General features: G+C 36.2%; 1 protein-coding gene across 1 annotated transcript in view; it reads left to right on the top strand.

The window, feature by feature from the left end:
• LOC101052147 (ADP-ribosylation factor-like protein 2) overlaps positions 1 to 17,320 on the top strand; it is an 889,888-nt gene that overhangs the window by 863,973 nt on the left and 8,595 nt on the right. The window contains exons 5-6 of the transcript XR_012516387.1: positions 4,246 to 4,404; positions 9,951 to 10,016. The gene's annotated coding sequence lies outside the window, so the exon portion shown is untranslated. The remainder of the gene's footprint in view (positions 1 to 4,245; positions 4,405 to 9,950; positions 10,017 to 17,320) is intronic.

Here is a 17,320-nt window from a genome sequence, read left to right as displayed (position 1 = left end):
TGAGTAAACTAAGTGAAATAAAAATCTAAGAAATATTAGATTCTGAAGCAGTTTAAAAATCTTAAGGAATAAATTTTTCAAATAGAATCAAGGAAAAATTTAATAGAAATAAAAGGTAACTACAAAAGGGATTAAAATATGAAAATTTTTATTAAAATATATTTAGAAAAATTAGACTATATAGAAAATTTTATGTAAAAAATATAATTTTTTTATGGAGTAATAAACCTTTATAATAGACCTATTGCCAATAAAGCATTTAAAATCTGTACCAAAATTGCATCAGGGACAACTGTTTTTTCTCTCATTCCTTGAAAATAATCTAATCCCTACAGTGTCTCATCTCATTTGATATGCCTGGAATAGACTTAATAGAGAAATTAAGTAAGAAAAAGTGAGGAAAAGAATAATGAAAGTTAATCTCACTTGTGAATATAAACACAAAAGCTATCTAGCTATCTAAATAAGCAAAATAGCCTTGATTTAATTCAGGATTGCTACAAAAGGCCTATAGTTTTACTGTTATTTCTGAAATTCCAAAAACTAAACAAGTAGCTGAGAAGTGGTAATAAAAAGAGAACTAAAATCACCTAGAGCTTAAGGATGAGCTTGCTCTCAAATAACAACACAAACAAACAAAAACCAGCTTAGAGCAAAAGACACACATAACAGAGAAACGTAAATAAGAATAACAGCAAATTTATCATCAGAATCTATTCAAGGCATAAGATAATAGGGTAACGTATTCAAAATGAGCCAAGAATTAATATTCAGAATACAGGGAAGACCTCACAAAGAAGTTAAAGACAACCAATACAAAATTAGCCAGTATAAAATGATGATTTACAGAGAAATAAATTCAAAAGGCAAATAATTATGAGAATATTCAACTTTACTACTAATGAGGGAACAACAAATTAAACAACAGTATATCAATCTGAGTCACACCTATCAAAGCAGTATCACCAAGTGTTGGTGAGGACATGAGGAAAAAGGTAATTTTATGAGTGCTGGAGTGTAAAGTGAGGCAACAACTCACGGGAGCAATTGGCAAAATATCTAATAATGTTGTGAATGTGTGTAGACTAAGCCCAGAAAGTGTACTCCGAGATAGACATTCTAGAAAATCCTTCATACCGAAAGCTGTATTTATCTTGGAGAAACCTTCACCCTTAAAAGAATGTACATGGAAATGGTTTTTCATAGCAATGTCAAGAAGATTTAAAATGAAGCGAAAAACCTGTATTTGAGTATGATAAAAGTATTTAGAATAAAGGAAAACAAATGTTCCATTTTCTTTATATATTGGGACATTATGTATTATAGCAGTTAAGATGGATAAGATGTATCTTTAAGTATCATCATGGGGAAAAATCTCAAAAACACAATTTAAATGAATAAAAGAAATTGTTAGTTGCTCTAGTATTACATAATTTATGTAATATTTAGCCACATGCACATCAATAGATTATAATATTTATTCTTCCAAATGCAGTATAAGTACAAAAATGTGAGAGAATAATGGCATACATTTCAGAGTCATGTGTAGTTTTTTGTGTAGCATTGCAAAGCATCTTCAGTCAGGTAATAGTGTGTCCTGTGGCTAAACATCAAATCATAGATAAATTCTACCTAGAAATCAAATCTAATTAACAAACAGCGATTCATTTTTCCACCAGCTGATCAAGCAGAGTTGTTAAGAAATATAACAGAGTTTTATTCTGTTATATTGAGAGAAGAAACTAAAATTATGTGATACAGTATGTCACTGAAATACATGTAATTTATGTTTCTGATAAAATTCAAAAATTATAATGAGATTAATATCTAGAGACAAAATAATATTAGAGAAGACAATTTGAATTATGTATGAACACACAGAGTACAATTTTATTGCAAGTAGATTAATTATATAAAAACGTAGATACTAATCAAATTTTTTAATTTTCTGGGATCCAATGTGCATAGCTTAAAATATGATAGAAACAACTAATATTCCTTTAATAAATATTAATAGTGCCCATTTTACTTAGCACTATTTTTGGAACAAAATGATTTTGTACAGTTCTGAAATAAAGATCTGGAAATTGGGAGATAACTGACATCCTCAAATTCCATGTTCAGAGTTCTGCACTTTTCCTATGCATGAGTGAAAGCTTATACATTTCTTAGATGGCATTTAAGAGTTGTAAAATACAGAACCTTTATACTGGCTGCCATGTCTTCACTGCTTTCATTAGCTAGACATGTGGCTAATTCCCTCACAGTCTTAACTTTTCAAAAGGCTTACTCAAACTACTTTATTGTATTTTCAGTTACAACTCTTTCCTACCACATTCCAATCTCTGTTACTTTGCTCTGTTTATTTTTTCCCTTAAAGCACTTAGGATTTTCTGATATGATTTGTAATTTGTTTATTATGTAATTTTTTGCTTACTATTTATTATATTCTACCATAAAGTAAGTTTTGAAATGGCTTTCACTATTTCATTCACTGTTGAGTGTACCTAGTACTAGCCAATAAACATTTGCCATATTAATGAATGATAAACTACACTCTAAATGTTACAGTAAATTACAAGGATAAATTTAAATTATTATTTTAAAGAGTTGCTATCACTTTTTAATTTTCCATTAGAGAGATAATTTAACAAGGAGAAATATTTGCTTAACATGGTCTGAGGTAGGAAGATTGCCTGATTTTTCTTAGAAAGTTATTAGGTTAGAGATACTTTTCTGTCTCTTAAGGATCACTTCCATGACACCTCTCAGTTACATAAATTTAAGATTTGCAAGCAGCCACTGAACTGGGAAAGAGATATGACAAAACATTTTCTGTTAATAAAAATGTTACCACTTTATGTCAAAAAAGAAACCTGAAGAGAAATTTAAAAAACGTTCCATCAAGGTTTGTGGAATGCAGTAAAATCAGTGTTTAGAGAAAAAAATATGGCATTCATGCATATAATAGAAAAGAAAGATCCATCAATTATCTAAGCTACCACCTTAGGAAAATAGAAAATAAGAACAAATTAAATCCAAAGTAAACACAGGAAAGGAAACAATAAAAATTAGAGTAGAAATAAATAAAATTGAAAACATGACATCAATAGGAAAAAATCATTAAAACCAAAAGTGGTTCTTTGAAAAGATCAATAAATTTGATATACCTTTAGCCAGACTAACTATGAATAAAAGAGATAGGATACACATTAATGTCAGAAATAAAATAGGAAACATTATTGTAGGTCCCATAGACATTAAAAGGATAATCACACATCTATAGTCCTAGCACTTTGGGAAGCCAAAGCCAGTGGATCACCTGAGTTCAGTAGTTCGAGAACAGCCTGACCAACATGGAGAAACCTTGTCTCTACTAAAAATATAAATTAGCCGAATGTGGTGGCACATGCCTGTAATCCCAGCTACTTGGGAGGCTAAGGCAGGAAAATGGCTTGGACCCAGGAGGTGGAGGTTGTGGTGAGTCGAGATCATGCCATTGCACTCTAGCCTAGGCAACAAGAGTGAAACTCCATCTCAAAAAAAAAAAAAAAAAAGATAGTTACTCAAAATATACAAATAATTATTAAAATTCAACAGTACGAAAACAAACAACCTGATTAAGAAATTGGCCAAAGACCTTAACAGACATTCCTCCCAAAAGATATACAGATGACAAACAAGCATCTTAAGACATGTTCCACATCTCATGTTATCAGGGAAATGCAAATTAAAATAAAACAGCAATGAAATGTGACTACTATGGCACAATAAAAATGTATACTATTTCTCTGCCTCAGGCTTCTAAAACCCTCATATTTCTTTCGTGACAGCATAAAAGAAACATCTTTTGTTATTTATAATAAGCCCCTTTTAGTTATACCTAAGTTTATTCTAATAAGTCTACTCTTGGAGCATAGGAGCTGGTTGTCAGAAGAACCAACCATAAAACAAGAGGGTTGAAACCCTCAGGCCCATCCACCTTTGGAGAGGGGTAAGCAGTTGGATATTGAGTTAAACTAACAGTGATCAAGAATTTAATCAACCAAGCCTGTATAATGAAATCTCCATTAAAATCCCAAACAAATGGGTTAAAATAGCTTCTGCATTGGTGACTGCATGGGAGTACAGGGAGAGTGGCACACCTGGAGACAGCATGAGTGCTCCATGCCCCTTCATCATACCTTGTCCTATGTACCTCTTGATCTGACTGTATATATGTATCCTTTATGATATTCTTTATAGTCAACCAGTTAAGGCAAGTGAAGTGTTTCCTTGGATTCTATGAGCTGCTATAGAAAATTATCAGAGGAGAGAGTTTTAGGGAACCCAACAGCAGCCAAGCCAGACAGAAATGTGAGCAATCCACAACCAACTACATACAACTGGAATCTGAAGTTGGAGGTGAGTCTGTGTGTCTAAGCCCTTATCCTATAGTTAGTGCTAGAATTGAAATAACTGTAGGATACTGAGTTGGTGTTCACAGATAATTTGTAAATGGCAGTGTCTGTAAAATCTACACATTGGATGTAAGAAATGTCAGTACAGAACACCATTACAACAAATGTTGGCAAGGATGTGAAGCAGCAGGAACTCTCATTCACTGCTGATGAGAATGCAAAATGGTACAGCTAATTTGGACAGTTTGTGGTTCATACAAAACTAAACGTTCTTATGCCATACTATTCAACATTTTTTTTTTGTATTTACCTAAAGAAGTGAACAACTTATATCTACAGAAGGCTAAAGGTATATCAACCTTCTGTACAGAAAACTGTACAGAAATGTTTATAGAAGCTTATTTAAAAAAAGTTTTTTTGTACTTTAAGCTCTGGAGTACATGTGCACATCCCACAGGGTTCTGCATAGGTACACACATCCCATGGTGATTTGCAGTCTCCATCCCCCTGTTGCCTACATCAGGCATTTCTCCAGTTGTTTTTCCACCCCAGACTCCCTGCCCCCCACTGCTCCTCCCCTAGCCCTCCAGCCCTCAATGTACCCCAGTGTGTGATGTTCTCCTCCCTGTGCCCATGTGTTCTCATTGTTCAATACCCACCTATGAGTGAGAACATGTGGTGTTTGGTTTTCTGTTCTTGTGTCATTTTGCTGAGAATGATGGTTTCCAGATTCATCCATATCCCTACAAAGGACACAAACTCATCGTTTTTTATGACTGCATAATATTCCATGGTGTATATATGCCACATTTTCCTTGTCCAGTCTATCATCGATGGGCATTTGGGTTGGTTCCAGGTCTTTGCTATTGTAAACAGTGCTGCAATGAACATACATGTGCATGTGTCTTTATAGTAGAACAATTTATAATCCTGTGGGTATATACCCAGTAATGGGATTGCTGGGTCAAATGGAATTTCTATTTCTAAATCCTTGAGGAATCACCACACTGTCTTCCACAATGATTGAATTAATTTACACTCAAACCAACAGTGTAAAGTGTTCCTTTTTCTCCACGTCGTCTCCAGCATCTGTTGTCTCCAAATCTTTTAATGATCATCATTTTAAGTGGCATGAGATGGTACCTTAAAATGGTTTTGATTTGCATTTCTCTAATGACCAGTGATGATGAGCATTTTTCCATATGTTTATTGGCTGTATAAATGTCTTCTTTTGAAAAGTGTCTGTCCATATCCTTTGCCCACTTTTTGATGGGATCGTGTATGGTTTTTCTTGTAAGTCTACTTTAGTTCTTTATAGATTCTGGATATTAGCCCTTTGTCAGAAGGGTAGATTTCAAAAATTTTTTTCCCATTCTGTTGGTTGCCAATTCACTCGAATGATTATTTCTTTTGCTGTGCAGAAACTCTTAAGTTTAATTAGATCCCATTGGTCTATTTTGTCTTTTATTGCCATTGCTTTTGGTGTTTTAGTCATGAAGTCCTTGCCTATGCCTATGTCCTGAATGGTATTGCCTAGGCTTTCTTTTAGGGTTTTTATGGTGTTTAGTTTTATGTTTAAGTCTTTAATCTACTTGGAGTTAATTTTAGTGTAAGGTGTCAGGAAGGGGTCCAGTTTCTGCTTTCTGCAGATGGCTAGCTAGTTTTCCCAACACTGTTTATTGAACAGAGAATCCTTTTCCCATTGCCTGTTTTTGTGAGGTTTGTCAAAGATCAGATGGTTGTAGATGTGTGGCATTACTTCCGAGACTTCTGCTCTGTTCCATTGATCTATATCTCTGTTTTGGTTCCAGTCCCGTGCCGTTTTGATTACTGTAGCTTTGTAGTATAAATTGAAGTTTGGTAGCATGATGCCTCCAGCTTTGTTCTTTTTGCTTTGGATTGTCTTGGCTATGCAGGCTCTCTAAAAACTCAAAAGCGAACAGAGGACAAGAAATAACTAAGATCAGAGTGAAACTGAAAGAGATAGAGACACAGAAAACCCTCCAAAAAAAATCAATAAATCCAGGAGCTGGTTTTTTGAAAAGATCAACAAAATAGACAGACTGCTAGTCAGACTAATAGAAAAGAGAGAAGAATCGAATAGATGCAATAAGAAATGATAAAGAGGAGAGCACCACCGATTCCACAGAAATAAAAACTACCAGAGAATACTATAGACAGCTCTATGCACATAAATGAGTAAATATGGAAGAAATGGATAAATTCCAGGACACATGCCCCCTCCCAAGACTAAACCAGGAAGAAGTCAAAACCCCGAATCAACCAATAACAAGGTCTGAATTTGAGGCAGCAATTAATAGCCTACCAACCAAAAAAAGTCCAGGTCCAGATGGGTTCACAGCCAAATTCTACCAGACATACAAAGAGGAGCTGGTACCACTCCTTCTGAAACTATTTCAAAGAATCCAAAAAGAGGGAATCCTCCCTAACTTATTGCACGAGACCAACATCATCCTGAAACCAAAACCTGGCAGAGACAACTAAAAAAAAAAAAAAAACTTCAGGCCAATATCCATGAGAAACATCAATGCAAAAATTTTCAATAAAATGCTCACATACTGAATGCAACAGCACATCAAAAAGCTTATCCATCATGATCAAGTAGGCTTCATTCTGGGGATGCAAGGCTGGTTCAACATATGCAAATCTATAAACATAATCTATCAATCACAGAAACAGAAACAAAGACAAAAACCACATGATTATCAATAAATGCAGAGAAGGCTTTTGACAGCCCTTTAGGCTAAAAACTCTCAATAAACTAGGTATCAATGGAATGTACCTCAAAATAATATAAGCTATTTATGACAAACCCACAGCCAATATCATATTGAACGAGTAAAAACTGGAAGCATTCCCTTTGAAAACTGGCACTAGATAAGGATGCCCTCTCTCTTCTTTCCTATTCAGTATAGTATTGGAAGTTCTAGCCAGAGTAATCAGGTAAGAAAAATAAATAAAGGGTATTCAATTAGGAAAAGAGGAAGTCAAATTGTCTCTATGTGCAGATGATATGATTGTATATTTAGAAGACCCCACCGTCTTAGCCCAAAACGTCCTTCAGCTGATAGGCAAATTCAGCAAAGTCTCAGGATACAAAAATCAATGTGCAGAAATAACAAGCATTCCTATACACCAGTAACATACAAACAGAGAGCCAGTCATGAGCGAACTCCAATTTACAATTGCTACAAGGAGAATAAAATATCTAGAAATACAGCTAACAAAGGACATAAAAGACCTCTTCAAGGAGTACTACAAACCACTACTCAAGGAAGTAAGAGAGGACACGAACAGATGGAAAAACATTCCATGCTCATGGTTAGGAAGAATCAATATCATGAAAATGGCCATACTTCCCAAAGTAATTTACAGATTCAACACTATTCCCATCAAGCTACCACTGCCCTTCATAGAATTGGAAAAAAAACACTATAAAAGCTTTATTCGTAATTGCTCAAACTTCGAAGCAACCAAGATGCCATTCCACACGTTAGTGGATAAATTAACTTTGATATATCCAGGCAATTAAATATTAATCAGTGAAAAAAGAAATGAGCTATCAAACTATGCAGAGAAAATGGAGATACTTAACTGCATTTTACTAAGTGAAAGAAGCCAATGTGAAAAGACTGCATACTGTGTGATTGTGATTTTATGGCATTTGGGAAAATGCAAGACTATGGAGACAGTAAAAAGATCAGTTGTCAGAGTTGGGGTAGGAGGGAGGGATGACTGTAGGGAATACAGAGAATTTCAGGTCAGTGAAACTACCGATACACCACAGTGTAATATTAATTTATAGTATCATACACTAATAGGATAGACCTGCATCATAATATAACACATTTGTCCAAACTCATAGAATGTACAATACCTGAGTAAACCCTAATATAAACTGTGGATTCTGGGTAATGATGTATTAATATAAGTTCATCATTTGTTACAAATTACCACTCTAATGGGGGATGTTGATAATTGCTGAGGCTATGCATGAGCCAGGGTGAGGGTGGGATATGGAGATTCTCTGTACCTTCTGCTCAATTTTGCTGTGAACCAAGAACTTATCTTTTAAAAAGTCTATCTTTAAAAAGTTAGTCTTCTTGCACATTCTGCACATGTATCCCTGGAACCTAAAATTAAAAATAATAAAAATAATTTTAAAAGTTACTGTTCTTAATACTACCTCATCTTCCAAAGAGAGTTAAAAACACCTGCCTAGGGGCTGTGAACCCCAAAGTATCTGAGATAGATCTCAGTCAATTTAGAAAGTTCGTTTTGCCACGGTTAAGAACATGCCGGTGACACAACCTCAGGAGGTTCTGATGACATATGCCCAAGGTTGTTGGGGCACAGCTTGGTTTTATACATTTTAGGGAGACATGAAACATCAATCAATATGTGTAAGATGTACATTGGTTTGGTCAGGAAAGGTGGGACAACTTGAAGTGGGTAGGGAGCTTCCAGGTCATAGGTAGAAAAGAGACAAAATGTTGTATTCTTTTGAGTTTCTGATTAGCCTTTCACTGAATTTCCTTATGGGCAAATTGTGAGGGGGGTATGTAGCTTTTTTATAAATCTTTGTAGCTATCTTATTTAAGAATAAAGTGGGAGGCAGATTTGCCTGACACAGTTCCTAGCTTGAATTTTCCCTTTGGCTTTGTGATTTTGGAATTCTTTATTTTCTTTTCACATAGCTTACTTGGAGAAACGCATTGGAGTTAACTTTCTTAATGAGGTTTAACATTATTAGAAACTCTCTGATGGGTGGTCTGATAAGGAATAAAGTCCTAGAGCTTTGAAATGAAAATTTATCTTGGATACAATTGAAATCAGTTAGGACTGAACTTGACACCCAACTAGTTGTATGTGAGTAGGTTCAGTGGATGAAAACAAGGGAAGTAGGGTTGGGTCTTGTATTACTTGTGACTGAATTTCTGACCTCCTTTTGGCCTGTTTCCAGTCAAATAGTGAGTGATATTTCAATTTCAAAGTAAACGAAAGACCTGTTAACTTAGGCTATCAATTAGCCATTCTTGGTTGAATTTAAGACAGAAATTCTACAACCTGCATAAAGCCTCAGGCCAAGATGTGTAACAACCTAGCTCTGTTAATATGAGCAGGAGAGGGCCCACAATTTCATGTAAGTATTTTTAAAAAAAGAGATGAGTTGGCCAGGCACGGTGGCTCAAGCCTGTAATCCCAGCACTTTGGGAGGCCGAGGCGGGTGGATCAGAGACCATCCTGGTCAACATGGTGAAGCCTCGTCTCTACTAAAAATACAAAAAATTAGCTGGGCATGGTGGCGTGTGCCTGTAATCCTAGCTACTCAGGAGGCTGAGGCAGGAGAATTGCCTGAACCCAGGAGGTGGAGGTTGCGGTGAGCCGAGATCGTGCCATTGCACTCCAGCCTGGGTAACAAGAGCGAAACTCCGTTTCAAAAAAAAAAAAAGAGAGATGAGTTAATTATTCCTAAGGCTAGTGAGTGGAAACCTACCAGTAATAGTGGAATTGTCTACATTTGTGTAGGTGCTTCTGTTACCTGATCCAGACCCAAGGAGAGGATTCTTGGTTCCCGCCTAAGAAAGATTTGGGGTGAGTTCATAAAGTAAAAACAAATTTATTAAGAAAGTCAAGGAGTGAAAGAATGCCTACTCTACAGGCAGAGCAGCCCGACTGTTGGTTGTCCATTTTTATGATTATTTCTTGATTATATGCTAAAGGGGTGGATTATTCATGAGTTTTCCCGAAAAGGAGTGGGCTATTTCCAGAACTGAGAGTTCCTCGCATTTTTAGACCTTATGGGATGACTTCCTGATGTTGCCACATTTGTTAACTGTTCTGGCACTGGTGGAAGTGTCTTTTAACATGGTAATGCAGTATAATTAGCATATTAAGAGCAGTGAGGATGACCAGAGGTCATTTTCACTATCTTGGTTTTGGTGGGTTTTGGCGGGCTTTTTTACTGCCACCTGTTTTATCAGCAAGCTCTTGATGACCTCTGTCTTTTGCCAACTTCCTATCTCATCCTGTAAATAAGAATGTCTAAACTCCTAGGAATGCAGCACAGTAGGTCTCAGACTTATTTTACCCAGCCTCTATACAAGATGGAGTTGCTCTGGTTTAAATGCCTCTGACACTTCCTCTTTATTTAAAGACATAAATCTAATAATTATTACATTTCTCAATAAAAAGTGGAAAAATGGAAGTTATTTCAGAGATTTGTTTGTATAACACATTAGCAGGCTACTTGGAAACTTACCAGCATTTAGCCTTATAAAAATCTCCAAAATAAACCATAGATAGTTTTATTTGGAGACTTTTATTTGGAAACATGGTTTAGAAGCCCTGAAAACTGTGGATTTTTCTTTGTTACTCTCTCTAAACTTCAGTCATTATCCCAGAACTGCCGGGAGATTGTATAACGTCATGTTTATGAAAGTGTTCAAAACCACTGTTTCATTTTGAGCAGAGTATTTTCCATAACACTTCATATAAGAAAGCTAATGACTAGGGTATTAAAATGAAAACAAGGGCTGGACACAGTGGCTTACACCTGTAATTCCAGCACTTTGGGAGGCCAAGGCTTGAGAGATCACTTGAGGTCAGGAGTTCAAGACCAGCCTGGCCAACATAGTGAAACCCTGTCTCTACTAACATTACAAAAATTAGCTGGCAATGGTGTCACATACCTGTAATCCCAACTACTGGAAAGCCTGAGGCAGGAGAATCGCTTGAACCTGGGAGGCTACACTCCACCCTAGGCAAAGAAGCAAGACTGTCTGTCTAAAAAAAAAAAAAAAGAAAGAAAGAAAGAAAAAGAAAAATGAAAACAAGAAAGTTCAAAACTAAAATGTTATTTTTTAATGTGAATTGTTTTATCTTCTCTATACTTTTCTCTCTCTCTCTCTTCTTTTTTTTCCCCTGATTGACAATTTTGGGTGGTGCAGTAGGGGATTTGTTGGTAGACTGTCATCCATAGGATGATGGATTGTCATATCTTAACTCACATTTTCTTAAATATTTTAATTCATTTTATTTTCTTATTTGTCTACTCATCAGAATTTTCTAATTGTAAACATTTAAGGAATGAACATCAAATGTATATGAAAAATGAAATCTCGAAAAACATACTAGACACACTTTCAACCAGTTATCCACCTACCTTATGTTACTTACAGTGCAGAACACTCAATTATAAATGCAACTCTCCAATTCCACAGCACAGAAAATGAGACTATGTATATCATTACCAGCCCCAGTAGGGATAATAAAAGCATATGCACAGCTACAATATCCATTGAGATAATGAGATTATAAATACTACACTCCTACTGCTTCCAGGTATAATGAGAAGCTACAGTTTTATGGTCATATTTCTGCAGTCATCCTTGAAACCAGGAGACAGTGAATTTAGAGATCACCTAATGAGGAAAAGAAACAGACAACCATTTATTATAGCCTTTCCAAAATCAGCTCATGAAGAAAGGCACAAATGGAAACAAAGTAACTGAATACATTCATTTGTTAATTAATATCTGCTGTTCTTAGGAACCATGAACAATGAATAATTTATTAAAGAGGCAATAATCTGATGTACCCTATTACAGTGTGTTAATGATCATAACAACAGGCCTCATAAAAGTAAGGGACAATCAAGAGCTTTCTTGAATTGCTCATTTCATATATTTCTGTTCTCTTAAACAAAAACTAGTCTCTGACACATTGTCAGTAAGGCAATACTATTGATTTTCTGTAGCCAGAGGATATTTACATTCCTTAGGTATATCTACTTTCCTGAAAATATTTATTTGTGTTCGCAAAAGTTATGTACAAAGAAAGAGCTCCAGGCTCAGTTTGAGGATAGGGGAGAGGATTAATTGCCATGTAATACAAATTAGAAAATTTTTAAAACTTACTTCTGCTCAGGTTTGATACTTGAAATTAAATTCCTCAAAGTTAAATATCCCAGCATGTGAGAGAAAGTGATTCTGGTTTGAGGAAGATAGGAATATAATTTTCAACCCTAACAACATGTACTAAATTGCAAATTTTGAACCTCTGATTATTTTGAGTTGTTGCTAGAATTTTTAAAGTAAAATCCATATTCCGAATGTTCCACAAAATTGTTTCTGCCTACTTTTGAATTTCATAATCCACCTCTCACCACCCTCTAAGATCCAGGCATACTGTTTGTTTACTATTTGTCCAACATGCCTATCTCTTTTTTGTACCTCTGCAATGGTTCATAAGCTCGCAGCCTGAGAATACTTTACACGTTAACCTTCTTTAGATAGCCAAGCAAGAGAACTTCGTTATTTTTAATCATCTTATTTATAACAGGGAGACTACCCTTTCTTCCTATCAAGGTAGTCCAGGTTACTATCTCATGACACATTGTCCATTTTGTTTTCAGAAATCATAAACATCTGTGTTTGGAACCAGCCCAACCCTGTGCATGGGTACCCCATGTCCCAGCGGTGATGAGGGAGACAAGGAAATAAAGGCAAAGACACAAGAGTAGAAGTTCACAGCATGGGTCCAGGGGTCCAAGCAGAGTGATCTGCATTGGCTCTGAGTGCTGGGCTCCACATGCTTTTATTTGAGGGGTTGGGGAGCAGGGAGGGATGATCAGGGGAGGATTTGAAACTTGGAAGAGGCTTTGAGACTAAAGCGGGCAAGATAGCCAAGGCGGAGAGGTGTGGTTCTGCAGTATTCAGTAGCAGATGTGATTCTTACGCAAACCTAGAACACTGAGTTCTACCACCTGTTGCTATCATGGTGCATTTGCATCAGAAGCATAGTGGATAAGGCACCACCAGGTCTGACCACACCCAGTGTATCCTGGGGCTTTTATCTTCCAAGCATTGAGAAAACAGAGCAATCAAGACTACTGGATATTCTGAGAACCTAGGCAGAGCCTGTGGCATTCCCTTGATCTCTGCCCTGCAGGGCTTTTCCTCCTTGCAAGCTTTCATGTACAAAGGCCCTCCCAGATCTTGTGAGCAGAAGTTGCCTCCCTTCCCCGAGATTTTACACAAGTCCTCTTAAGAGGTCCTCCTTCAACCTCCATGTTGAGAAGGCATTCATGTGACCAAAGCAGTATTTCCTGCTCTGCAACCACCCCTCAGTGTTCCATGGTTTTACAGTGCTCTCAGATGGTCTTTATCTTAGGCCTCCTATTGCTGGTTGATTTCTATTTTACTGCACCAATATTTGATATAGGTTAGTTCGTGGTATAAACTTCAGTGTAAAATAAGCAAAGCAAGCTTATAATTATTTAACTAGAAATAACATAGGTCTGCCCCTGGCCATCTTGACCCACACATCTGAAAACATGTTTTATTTTATTCTTATTTAATATCTATCTCACAGGAACCTAGGAGGAAAGAAAACCTTTTAAAATTATATATGGCAATAAAACAGGAATAAAAGACATCCCTGAGACATTATACATATAGATAGATATCTATATCTAGAAGTGGATAGATAGATTAGTTATAAGCACTGATCTCTGACATTTTTGTCTTGCCAAATTCCTATCTAAAGGGATATGGGGACTCATTCCTCAGAAACCATAAAATCTCTTGATACATTTTTTTTTTAATTAATGAAGAGTCAAACTCTGTAAAATATGTGAAGAGATTTATTCTGAGCCAATCATAAGTGACCAATTGATTGTGACACAGCCCCAGGAGATCCTGAGAGTATGTGCCCAAGGTGGTTGAGCTGTGGCTTGGATTTATATGTTTTAGGGAGACATAAGACATAAATCAATAAATGTACATTGGTTCAATTCAGAAAGGTGGGAAAACCGGGGCATGGGGTGGGGATGGTATTTCCAGGTCAAAGGAAGATTCAGAGATTTTCTGATTGGCAATTGCTAGACAGAGTTATTATCTAAAGATCTGGAATCAGTAGAAGGGAGTGTCTGGGTTAAGATAAGGGGTTTTGAAGACCAAGGTTCTTATTGTGTAGATGCAGCCTCCAAGATGCATGCTTCAGAGAGTGTAGATTGTAAATATTTTTTATCAGATTGAGAGTCTTAAGGTCTCTGTTTTGATGTTAATGCTGGTCAGCTGTGCCTGAATTCCAAAGGGGAGAGTATAATAAGGCACTCATTATAAGTGAGTCCAACTCCCACTTCCCATCATGGTCTGAACTAATTTTTTAGATTAACTTTGGAATGCCCTTTGTCCAAGGGGAAGGTCCATCCATTGGTTGTGGGTCTTAGATTTTTATTTTTGGTTTACACTTTGCAACCTGAGAATGGTAAAGCATCACATGACAAATAGCAGAATTGGAGGGAAATCAAAATATTTTACCCCAAAATATATTTGAGATGGCTATTACAGGGCCAGCAGACTAAAATAGCCCTGCAAAGACATTTTTTAGGGGAAAATTTACATCAGTAATCTCTATTAATGCATCCTTGACTTCCCTTTCTAGACCTTTCCTGCATCCAGACTAGCTTAACTGAGAGTATGACACCTTCAAAGGTCTGAAAAGAGATATTTTTGTCTATTTAATCTGAGGGCTGCTACCTATGAGGCTTCGTATGCATAAAAAGGCCACCTTTGCTAGCCAAGCCTGTTTCATTATTCCTCCCATAATCTTTCTTGCTATTAAAACCTATTTTTGGCCACACTCTAAGCCAGAATTCTTTCTATAACCTTAAGGTGGTAAGCTTCTGAACTTCACTGGGAGATGGGGTCGTTTTGCAGACTCTCATGTATACACTGTACACAGATTTGTATGCCTTTTCTCTTATTAATCAATCTGCCTCCTATCAGTGATTTTTCAGTGAACCTCCAGAGGCTAAGGGCCTTGGCTCCCAAAGCCCCCTCATTTTAACTGAAGTATTTCTTTCTACTGACTTTAAGTCTTTAAATGGTAGATTCGCTCTCAACCAATTGTCTACTAAAGAATTCCTAAAGCCGGGCGCGGTGGCTCACACCTGTCATCCCAGCACTTTGGGAGGCCGAGGCAGGTGGATCACGAGGTTAAGAGATCGAGACCATCCTGGTCAACATGGTGAAACCCCGTCTCTACTAAAAATACAAAAAATTAGCTGGGCATGGTGGCACATGCCTGTAATCGCAGCTACTCGAGAGGCTGAGGCAGGAGAATTGCCTGAACCCAGGAGGCGGAGGTTGCGGTGAGCCGAGATCGCGCCATTGCACTCCAGCCTGGGTAACAAGAGCGAAACCCCGTCTAAAAAAAAAAAAAAAAAAAAGAATTCCTAAAACCCACCTATGACTTGTAAGCTCTCTTTTTCAAGATGCCCTGCCTTTTCAGGCCAAACTATTGTATATATTCCATGTATTAATTTATGATTTTATCTGCAATTTCTGTCTCCCTGAAAGGTATAAAACCAAACTGTTACTCAACTGCCTGTGGCACACTTTCTCAGGACCTCTTGACATTGTATAACCCTCAGCTCTAGTCACTCATATTGGTTCAGAATAAACCTTTTAAAGTACATTTTGGTGAAATTTGTGATTTTTTAAATTATTAGATAGGTAGAATGAAAAAATGACTATGTATAGATGACCATAAAGACTTTAAAACAGAAAAATTGAGGGTATGATTACTTTGTGTTCAGTATGTATTTCTGTATATGTACACACTCATGCACAATTATATATGTCTTAGCATTTGATGTGTTCATTGCTATTGGGGTATCATTGCTTCTAGACTCATCAGAAAGAACTAAGAAATATATGTATGTATTGTAATTCATGAATACGCAGACACCATATTTATTTCTGTGTTTATCTGTATACAAAATTTAACAAAAATCTTAAGTTTTTATCGATACCTCCAGTTTCAATCTAACTCTACTGGATTCATATTGGCCTTTCACATTTTTTTATTTGTAATGTTCTCTGACAGTGAGGAGCCTGGCTTTCTTTTTCTATAATATATTCACTTACTTGGCCAATCCCAGTATATGCACAAACTTTGCTCTCATAACTTTGTTCTCCCATAACAAGGGTTATGGATTAGCCTTCACACTGCTGAATCATAATCTTTGAAAATATAGTAGCTTTAATTAGAGAAACATTCATAATTCCAAAACCAAGTTAATGAAAGAAGAGATTTGGTTTCCTTCAAACTCAGAAATTTGTGTTTAAAATGCTTGGAGGAAGCCCATTACTTACACCTTTCCCATAGCTTGCTGCTAACTTCATGTTTAGCTCTCTTCATTCCTTGATAAATGTTTCTAATTTATATCGTCACTTCATCTTTCTATCTAGCTTTGTAGTTAACATCTTGTTTTGCAATTTCATTTTACTTTGACATTTCTATAGCACTCAATTTCTTATCGTTGGTGTCTCATTCATTTCAAAGCAACTATTAACTAAGAGTTATCCCTGCTCCTTACTTAACATTTAAGCAATCAATTCAAGCCAAATGAAGTAAGTATCAGAAGACTTTTTAATGTTTAACTCTTTAATCTCCTTACTTCCACCTTTCTTAGACTCATGCAAATAAATTATTAGTTAAAATTGCTGTTTCCCTTGATGGCACAACTGTCCCATTCCACCATCATTACTCAGGCTGACTTTAGAGACATTGTTAATTCTGTCTTTTACTTTGTTTTTAAATCCAATTAATGGCTTCACATTTTAAATTTTAAGTTTTCTTTCTCACCTATGAACTCTTCCACAATTTTATGCCCAGGAGAGGCTTTTGTAGTAATAAAAGCCAGCAGCACGTCCTGCATAGGAAATTTCAATTAGTTGCCCCTGTGACCCTGATGTATTCTGCAGACTGCTAAAAATAAACCTTGTTAAAATATCTGATGATATGTTTTCTAGGGCCAATTTAGTTATATTAGAATTAACTACAATTCCTTAATCAAATATTCAAATCTTATTATGCTGTGATTTCAG

The sequence above is a fragment of the Saimiri boliviensis genome, chromosome 2, assembly GCF_048565385.1.
Source record: "Saimiri boliviensis isolate mSaiBol1 chromosome 2, mSaiBol1.pri, whole genome shotgun sequence".
NCBI lineage: Eukaryota > Metazoa > Chordata > Mammalia > Primates > Cebidae > Saimiri > Saimiri boliviensis.
The sequence above is the reverse complement of the archived record's forward strand: the minus strand, read 5'-3'. Positions and strand labels throughout refer to the sequence as shown.